This window comes from Crocuta crocuta, unplaced genomic scaffold (genome assembly GCF_008692635.1).
Source record: "Crocuta crocuta isolate KB4526 unplaced genomic scaffold, BGI_CrCroc_1.0 scaffold26, whole genome shotgun sequence".
NCBI classification, from domain to species: Eukaryota; Metazoa; Chordata; class Mammalia; order Carnivora; family Hyaenidae; genus Crocuta; species Crocuta crocuta.
Window position 1 is genome coordinate 14,490,956 of NW_027532249.1, and position 9,457 is coordinate 14,500,412.

Here is a 9,457-nt window from a genome sequence, read left to right on the forward strand (position 1 = left end):
TTGGGGTGCCTGGGTGGCTCAGTCGGTTGAGCATCCGACTTGGCTCAGGTCATGATCTCACTGCTGGTGAGTTCAAGCCCTGCTTTGGGCTCTGTGCTGACAGCTGGGAGCCTGGAGCCTCTTTCAAATTCTGTCTGTCTCTCTGCCCCTCCCCCTCCTCTGCTCTCTCAAGTACGTGCACGCTCTCTCTCAAATATAAAATAAAACATTTAAAAAATTTAAAAGGAGAAGAGTACTGGTCCATTTTAAAAACCAAAAGGAATTCTTCAGACAAAAAAGTGAAAAAATCACATGAAAACTTGCCAGCCACTATAAAAACATTGATACCTGATCTTCTAGACATCTGTCATAAAGTCTGAAAAAGAATAAAAAACCATAACAAAAAGAACAGAGAAAAAAGTCTGTATGCTGTACTTAGGTTTTAGAAGCAGTCAGAAACATTTTTTTCAGCCACGCAGGAGGAAAACAAACCCGTGAAGCTGCTTATCTTAAGCACCAGGGGATACCGAGCTTTGGTGGCTCTGGAAAACACCCGCCCATAGTGCAGGAAGGAAGAAGAAAACACAGCAACTGATGAACTTACTCCGGGCTCACTAACAGCCAGAGGCAGTCAGGGCGGAGGACTGGCTCACAACTCATCAAGTCTCATCAAGGGGTTCGATTGGAGGCTGCACTTCTCTGCTCCTCTGCTGACTTCATTGTTCCCGGCTCTGTAGGCGTGCCCTTCAGGGCCCCACTGACAGCCTGGCAGTAACCAGGACGGCTCTTCCACTGCAGCCCTGAGCCTATTGAAGCATACATTTTGCCCAGCGTCTCGGCGTCTCTCATCTTTCCCTTTCCTGCTCAGTGCCTTGTTCCCTCAGCCATCGCTTTCAAAGCAGCAAATTCATCGTGGAACGAAAGAACCTCAAATGTCAGGCTCTCTTCTCTGGGCTTCCCTGCGCCCCAGGATCATGGCTTCTCAGGTTCCAGCTGCCGTGGTAGCTCTCCAGCACCTTCGTGAAAGGTATAAAAACTGCTGCTTTCACAGAGTAATGAAAGCAAAGATCCTAGGTTTTTGTTTTGTTTTTGCTAATTGTTGTGCATGTTTTAGTTTCCAGTTTCTAGATGAACCAAAAATTGTTGAGGACCCATAGGGAATCTTTAATAATTTTTTGAGTTCATATTCGTACAATACCACGCAGGACTTGAGCTTCCTGTGCAAAACCCAGGGTCCGCGTGGCCGGCTGTGCCGCCGTCTCTGCACAGCGTGACCAATTTACACACACTTCTTGTCCTCTGCCTCCTCAGAGCACACACAACTCAGCTGTGTGACATTCCAGAAGTGGCACACACGTTTCAGAAACAGTCTGGCTGCCTGGCTGTGTGGTAGCTCTTTTATCCCTGACATGCAGAAAATAGCCAAGGAGGGTTCCCCATCCACCCAGGATCTGCAGAGTTTTCTTTTTTAAATTTGCTCTTATATAAATGTTACACACAACTGAGAAGCTGCTAGGTGCAGCTATCACACAGTATGTCATGTTAATAAAAGCAAAACACACAGGCATTATTCTACCTACACACACTATAAAACCAAGTGAATCCTAGGGCACACCTTGCTCCCAGTATTTTATTTTTAAAATACTATTGGATGTACATAGCGGTTGTGGGGTTTTTTGTTTGTTTTTGTTTGTTTTTGTTTTTATTTCATTTTGTTTTGTTTTTGACAGATCCTGCCACGGGTTTATTTGTACAAATAGCACAGGAGGACAGCAGCCCCATGCAGACGGGCGGCCAGGGGCCATACCAGTCTCGCCATCCTCCCCTGGCAGGCAGAAGGCTCTACACTGGAGCCTTTGTGGGGCCCAGGCACCTTGGGGAACCTGAGCCGCAGCAGGAGCTGGAGCCAGAGTTGCAGCTGCAGCCTGGGCCTTGGTTTGAGCCTTGGCCTTGGCCTTGGCTTTTGACTGGCAGAGCCTGAGATCCTTGGCAGTGCGGGCACAAGCACGTTTCCAAAGCTCGGGGTGAGTGATGTAGGCAAGTTGATTGAGCTTGCTGCTGCCCCCCTTCGGGATCTTGGGCTTGATGAGGGCCTTGATCGCCTCAGCACATGCCCTCATGGCCTTGGCGTTGTTGGCCTGCATCTTCTTCAGGCCCTTCTTGTCGTGCTTCTAGGCAAAGTGCATATTCCTCAAGAACTTGGGGTCTAACCCCTTAAGAGGTTCATACCTTTGGGGTTTTTTAATTATTTTTTTAACATTTATTTATTTTTGAGGGGGGCGGAGAGGCAGAGAAAAAGAGACAGAGGACCCAAAGCAGGCTCTGTGCTGTGAATGCAGAGCCCAATGTGGGGCTCAAACTCATAAATCATGAGATCATGACCTGAGCTGAAATCAAGAGTCGGCCGATTAACAGACTGAGCCACCTAGGTGCCCCCAAGAGATTCGTACCTTTGTGATCATGGTTTCTTGAGGCCATATCTGTGCCATTTTCATGACTGGTTGTGCGTGGTGTGTTTCTTGGACTTGACCATGTCTGCACCAAAGTCCACGGCTTGCATAGCAGTTTTAATGTAGGAGTATTTCAACTCAAACGCTAGCTCTGAAGAGATCAGATGGTGTTTTGTGCAAAGCTTTTAAATCACAAAAAAATAGGTATAAATGGCAATAACGTACCAGTCTTTCCCCATTACCTTTAAATTGTATCATATTACTCTAAAATACTGCATATAGTAGCCTGCTTGCTTCTTTCCCTTGTGTTTGTGGTGAACCTATTGTCATGTGTTCTTCAGAAGTCAACTGCCCTCTTCGCCTGTCTGAACCCCAACCACCGTCAGCTTCTGCATACTCCAACCACCCCCCCTTCCTGTCTTTGACCACACTGGTCTTCAAAGCAGGGCTGGGCCAATAAGCCCTTCTAGCCCTTCTTAGCTCTAGTGTATCATCCGTGCTGCATTATAATGCACCTTTTGGAGCCAGGGTAGAAAAATGCTTGATACAGCCATGTTCTCCACAGAGTTTAAGAAAATGCTGATGCAAAATGGGAGCTTTAGAAACATGTGTTGGTTAAATAGTCCATATGGGAATAAAGTGTTCATATGTAGCTTTGAGTGTCACAACTAAATAAACGGTGGTTCCTGCGTTCGTCTGTGAACAGGTGAAGATCTGGATGCTGCGTTCGTCTGTGAACAGGTGAAGATCTGGATGCAAATGATCCTTTGAGGGGGTTACTAAGAATAGTAACATTCCCAAGGGGGAGGGGAGTGTGTGTGTGGGGAGACCACAATAGAACCTGAGAGTCTGAATTTTAAGAAACAGCACAACTAACCTTGAAATGCAATGAAAAAAAGCTCATTGCTAGTTGCTAACCCAAGGTGTATTTACATCTCCTTTACTAAAAACTTATTTTCTACAAGACAGGTCCATACCCAGCTACGAACGACATTTCCCAGACTCCCTTGCAGCTAGAGTGGCTATCAGACAACCATGACCAACAGGATGTAAGCAGAGGTCAGTGGGTGTGATCCTCTGGGAAAACTCTTAAAAGATGATCAAATTCAGCCAGTACTGGCTCTTTGCTTTTCACATTTCCCCTTCTTCCTGCCTGGGGACTGTGTTAGAAGTAAGCATCCATCCTGTAGCCATCAGGTGATGAGCATGAGGACAAAAGCTACACAGTGGGAGGATGAATGGCTTCTCTCACAGTGGAGAGAAGGAATGTGGATCTCTGAAGCGCTGTGGAGCCTTAGTACTGGGCCTGGATGGCTTACTTCTAGATTTCTTTTTCCTTTAGAAAAATCAGTCCCGGGGCGCCTGGGTGGCTCTGTCGGTTAAGCGTCCAGCTTCGGCTCAGGTCATGATCACACAGTTTGTGGGTTCGAGTCCCGCATCAGGTTCTGTGCTGACAGCTTAGAGCCTGGAGCCTGTTTCGGATTCTGTGTCTCCTTCTCTCTCTGCCCCTCCCCCACTCATGCTTTCTGTCTCAAAAATAAATAAAACAAAAAAAAATTTTTTTTTAAATCAGTCCTATTTGGGTAAGCTACTGTAAGTTGGGTTTTCTGTTTCTTGTGGGCAAATGCAATTTCAACTAATATAAACGCTGTACATTCAAAATAGAGTAAGGAATGAGAAGACCCTATGTAGGACGTGTGCAAGAACAACCCGGAGTCCATTACAGAAACTGTTAATTCACCAAAAAAACCCCAGAAGATCTGAAAGATACTATAAACACACAGTCTCTTCTGTCAAGAACAACAAAAAGCAATTAAAAGCTCCAGGAAAACAAACGAAAAACTGTATGACGAAGTCAGCTTTTGTCAATGTAAACAAAAGCGTGCCATGAGTTTTTGAGCAAATGGTGGGGAATTTTGACCTTGATATTTGGGATATTCTTTTTAAGAAGTTAATTTTAGGGACTCAAAATTCCATTTACTTTTTTATAGACCCAGTAATTCCTCAGGATTCTATAGTGAATATCATATTTTTTAAAAATGATAGTATCTTAATACTGTTACTTTTCAACATTTAGATATAATCCATAGACAAGGCATTGAATTTATATTTATAGAATGTAAATACCCTAAATTTAAGTTTGGACGAGTGAGTGGGAAGCAGAGGAGTTAGTATAAGCAGCCTCGTCTCCCCTTCTTATATAGTATAGAGTTGCTGGAAACTTGTGAACGCTGATGGATTAAAAATGGAGGCCTAAATATATTATATGAAGTTATGCGAGTAAATACTAGAAGAATTAAAAATGATATAAGCAACAAAAGTTGAGAAGTATTGGGGAAGGGAGCAGCAGATCAATGTGCTAAATTCCTCATCTTTCCATAGCAGAGTAACGTACTACCTGAAGCTCATAAAACAAGGTAAATCTATGAGAGGTATAGTGTTATCCTCAGAGCTAAAAGAGAACTTGGTAACAGTGGTTTCCTCTGGGTTGAGGCCTTGAGGATTTGGGAAGAGGAGGGAGAAGAGAGATTCTTTACACTTGATATCTTTCTGTATTACTGAAATTATACTGACCTCCATGTATACATTCTTTTCATAATTACAATATAGCATGTTTTTGTTTATTTTTAAAAACTTTTGATTCTGATAACCAACTGGTGTGTGGAGTCATTGAACTAGACCATCTTGGGAAATGTCTTTGAGCTCAAACACCCCTGTAGACTTTTACTCCAATACAGTCATTAGAAGGGATGAGCAAAGATGCCTCTTTCCATGGGGTTCAATTAAAAAACAGGCTTTTAGAAAAATTTTGCTCTAATTATCTTCCAAAAAAACCTAAATACAGTTAAAAGAACAATGTTTTGAGTGAATCGTTAGAAAACGAAAACATCTTATTCCTAATAAAAGTAAAGTAAATTTTAGTGGTGCCTGGGTGCCTCAGTCGGTTAAGCATTTGACTTCCGCTCAGGTCATGATCTCATGGTTCGTGAGTTTGAGCCCCGCCTTAGGCTCTGTGCTGATAGTTCAGAGCCTGGAGCCTAGCAGATTCTGTGTCTCCTTCTCTCTCTGCCCCTCCCTCGCTCACACTCTGTGTGTGTGTGTATGTCTCTCTCAAAAATAAATACTTAAAAAATTAATTAAATTTTAAATGTAAAACATTTGGATTATTTTGATTTGTATATAAGCTTTTATTTTTCTCTGAAAGTTAAATCTAGAACTGACAAGTGTGGCAAGCAATAAAAATACACCAAACAGACTTATAACTTTGCACCCTTTTGTTGATTTAATGTTTAAAGGGCAGAAATAACTATGAACATAAATAATTGAAATGAGGAAGGAAACATCTGTGTAAATAACAAAGGAAATCCACAGAAAGAACCTTCTGATAAACAAAGTAATTATCAGACTGGATGGGGATACCATGGAAAGAAAATTGTCACCTAATTCTAATTCTGGTCTGTCATTTATGGTGATTCCCAAACTGGTATCAGGTGCTTACAAATTTGTGAGTCCTGGTAACATTTGCAAACTCAAAATTCTAGAAATGACTACTGTTCCATTTTTAAGGCCTATTTTCAGAGTCTTGGTGTTTATCAAGGAAAAGATAATTTTTTAAATCTGGGAAGAATAGGGAATTCTATATGGGCAGGCGGCAAACAATCAAACTGTCTTTAATGCTCAACTATACAGAAACAAGTAAGTCTGTGACTGAAAGAAATGGACCATCGAGAGGCCAAGATTTGGTTTGTCCAAGGTAGTTCCGGATCCTCTGGATTCCGTGTGGCCTGCAGCGGCTTCTTAGATTCTCAGCATTTCCTGGGCCACAGCCACTGTCAAGACCGCTGTGTTTGGGGACCTCTCACCCAAAGCCAGGCAGATGGCAATGCTGCTTGTAGACCCAAGGCGAGGTGCACAAAAATTAAGCCTGGCTCTGTCAGGAGCAAAACTTTGCCACAGTTGACGGATTCTGACTCTGGGAAGAGGGAGATGTCTAGTGTTGAAAGGAAGTAACAGAAGTTTTCCGAGCAACACCCTGTGCGATTGCCTCCTTGCCCTTGGGCAATATTCCTGTGGGACTCATGTTCCAAGTATGTCCCTTTGAAGGGAAGGTCGGAGCAGTGAAACTCGGGGGCCTCCCAAGTCCCCAAACCTTGCTTATTCTCACTTGCTGGCCTGCCAGTGTTGGTGCGTGGGGATGTTAAGAGGGTGAGAAGCGTCCAGGATGACTCCAGCTTCTTGATTTGTGCAAATGGATGGGTGGAGGTGCCATTTACAGGGATACGGGACCCTGGGAGAGGACCCCGGTGGCAGAGGTCAGGAGTGTTGTTTTAGAGCTGCTGGTTCCCAGGTGCTCTGAGGCCCCCAGTGGAGGGGAGACTAGACCACGGGATGTAAGGGCTGAGAGACAGCAGCACAGACACAGCCCTGCCTTCGTGGATCTCGCCATTTTAACAGGGACAGACTTAGTCAAGTAACTACCGAGATAAATATCAACAAAGTTTCATGAAAATGAGGGAGTGATGAAAAGGTACTGAGTACTTCTGGGGAATCCATAAAACGACCGAAAGATTTTCATGAACATAGTGACATGGAGCTCCCTGGGGACATTGATGAGCGCAGTCTTGTTTTCAGTGATGGGGCAGAAGCCGGGCCCGGAGTGGGTTAAGGCCGGATAAGTGGAGGCGGAGCGTCACAACCCTTTGGACTCCAGGGAAGTGTACTGCCGCAGGGAGGGAGGGGGTCTTATCCGGAGACAGAGAAGTGTTTCAGAAAAAGTTTTTATGTTTGTTTGCAGCTCAGTTGTTTTGTTTTTAAGAAGGGAGCAGCAAATTGAGAGACTATTTCTAGGAGCCACGATGTGACAAAAGGTGCGACAATCAACACCTTAAGTTCTCTGAGAAAGTGAGAAATGGAATCCAAGGAAGTCCTTGGGCGGGGCAGGCATTTTTCTAACCTCATGGGGGATCGGAAGGGCAAAGGGGGTGGCAATGGTGGGCTGGACCGCGGCGTTACCAGCTGATGGTTCCACTTTTCTCCATGAACAGAGGCTGAGGAGAGTGGAGAAGGCTTGGCCACGTCTCTGCGGGGACCAGGGACCGGAGGAGAGCCAGGCAGGGCCGAGGGGAGGGCCGTACGCATTCCTACTGGTGCCTGCTGCCAGGTGGTGCGCTGTCCTCCGGCAGCGGCAGGTGCAGGGCAAGCAGGTGTTCATCGGGCTGAGGCTCTGTCACACAAGTGTGACAAGGACAGGGGCAAGGACGTTTAGGGTAATGGCAAAATTAGTACTGGAATGGAGGAAAATGGAATTGCAGCTGGATGTGGAGGGAAGGGAAGGAGAGGGCAACGGACTGGGCAGAAAAGGTAGGACAAAGGAGGGTCCTGGAGATGGTGAAGAAAGGTGGCAGGGGGGCAGCTGGAGGGATGGCTCATCCACAGGTATGCCGATAGGTGACGGCGGGCGTGGGTGGGGGTCCTGTAATCCTGGTTAGTGGAGCACAGAGACAAGGATGGGTGTGGCCAATGGAAGGAGCCTTACGGGAGCAGGCTTCCCCTCTTCTTCTCTTCCCCCTTCCCCCCTTCCTTCCTTTTGTTCTTTTGTTTTCTTCCTTCCTTCCATCCTCTCTCTCTCTCTCTCTCTCTCTTTGTGTTCACTAAGGAGGGGAAAGGAAGGTCCTCATCTTCTTACCCATGGATCTCCCAGCCTCCTTCTCCCCCGTGGTTACAGAAAAGACCAACCCCTCTCTGCGTACTCTGGGTCCTGCCCCATCTCACCTGACTTGGGTACCTCGTCTTCTCTACACTCCATCTTTACCTCTCTGCTAAACCATTCTCAGTCCTGCAGAGATGCCTCCGTTCTTTTAAAACATGGCCCTCCAACCCTGTCTCAGAGGTACGTGCCATCTGCGGATTCCTGGGCCCCACAGGAGACTCGTAGGGTTCTCAGGCAAAGTACGCACAGCCCTGCTGCTGCTTTCATTTGAAAAACCTAACTCATTCCTACCTCCTCCCACCCTGGGCCACCTCCATCCCCATTCCCCCCCATTCCTCCGCTCCTCTCAGAGACAAGCTTCTCCAGATCAGTTACGCTGGATTTGCTGGCTATCACCTCATCCTCACTTCCCATTCCCACTTCCAACCTGCTGCCCTGTGGCTCTGCCTCCCAGTCTCTGCAGTGAAAAATCCCAGGGAAGTGTCAGGGTCTTCCCTGGGGTAAAAGTGGAGGATGCTTTTCAGTGCCCTCTCTGGCTTCTCAGCAGCCTTAGTCAAAGTGGACCGCACCCCACCTCCTGAAATAGTTCTTCACTCAGCTCCAGAGGCACCCCGCACCCCTAGTTTTCTGCATACTTCTCTGGCAGGCTCTGCTTGTCCGGTGCTGATTCCCCTTCTTGGCCTCTACAATAGGGAACCAATTGCTTTTTTCACTTTATGCTTCTATGTGAGGCAATCCCATCCGATTCTATGACTTCAAATACCATCTGTATTCCAATAACTCCCAATTACTACCTCCAGCCTTGTCACTCCTGGTGAGCTTCAGACCCACATATCCCTCTGTATAGATGTCATTTCTCCTCGGATTCATAGGTTCAAAACGCAACTCTTGATTCTCACCACTTCCCTGTCAAACTTCTCGAGCCTCTGTATCTTAGAGCATGGGGCCCGGATCCATCGGTTGTTGAGATGGCCACCTAGGGGTCATCCGTGATCCCGCCTTTCCTCCCTCCCGTCTTCCTGTCCCTTGAACGATGCATTTCCCTCAACCCACCTCAAATGTCAAAGCCACGCAAAAAAGCCTTTCTGACTGCAATCAGGTTTTCCTGTTACATACTCACAGCATCCAGGAGCCGGCCTCAGCATTCCCCTCCCTTACTAAGCTCCCAGAAGCAGGCTCAATAAACTCTCCCGAGACAAAGGGTAAGCTTTCCCTACACCACAGGTAGCCCTGTCCCAGGCGGGCACCCAACCCTGCGCAAGTCTCCCGGGACAGAACACGCCTGGGCAGGCGCAGGCGGGAGTGGCGGCGCAGACAG

General features: G+C 46.4%; 1 long non-coding RNA gene across 1 annotated transcript; it reads left to right on the plus strand.

Annotated features, from left to right (window-relative positions):
- The first annotated feature begins 1,747 nt into the window (after window positions 1-1,747).
- On the plus strand, window positions 1,748-5,524 carry LOC144243101 (uncharacterized). The gene is made up of 3 exons (XR_013338535.1): window positions 1,748-2,003; window positions 3,399-3,488; window positions 4,095-5,524. It is a non-coding gene; the product is annotated as an uncharacterized LOC144243101 (long non-coding RNA).
- Window positions 5,525-9,457: the final 3,933 nt, after the last annotated feature.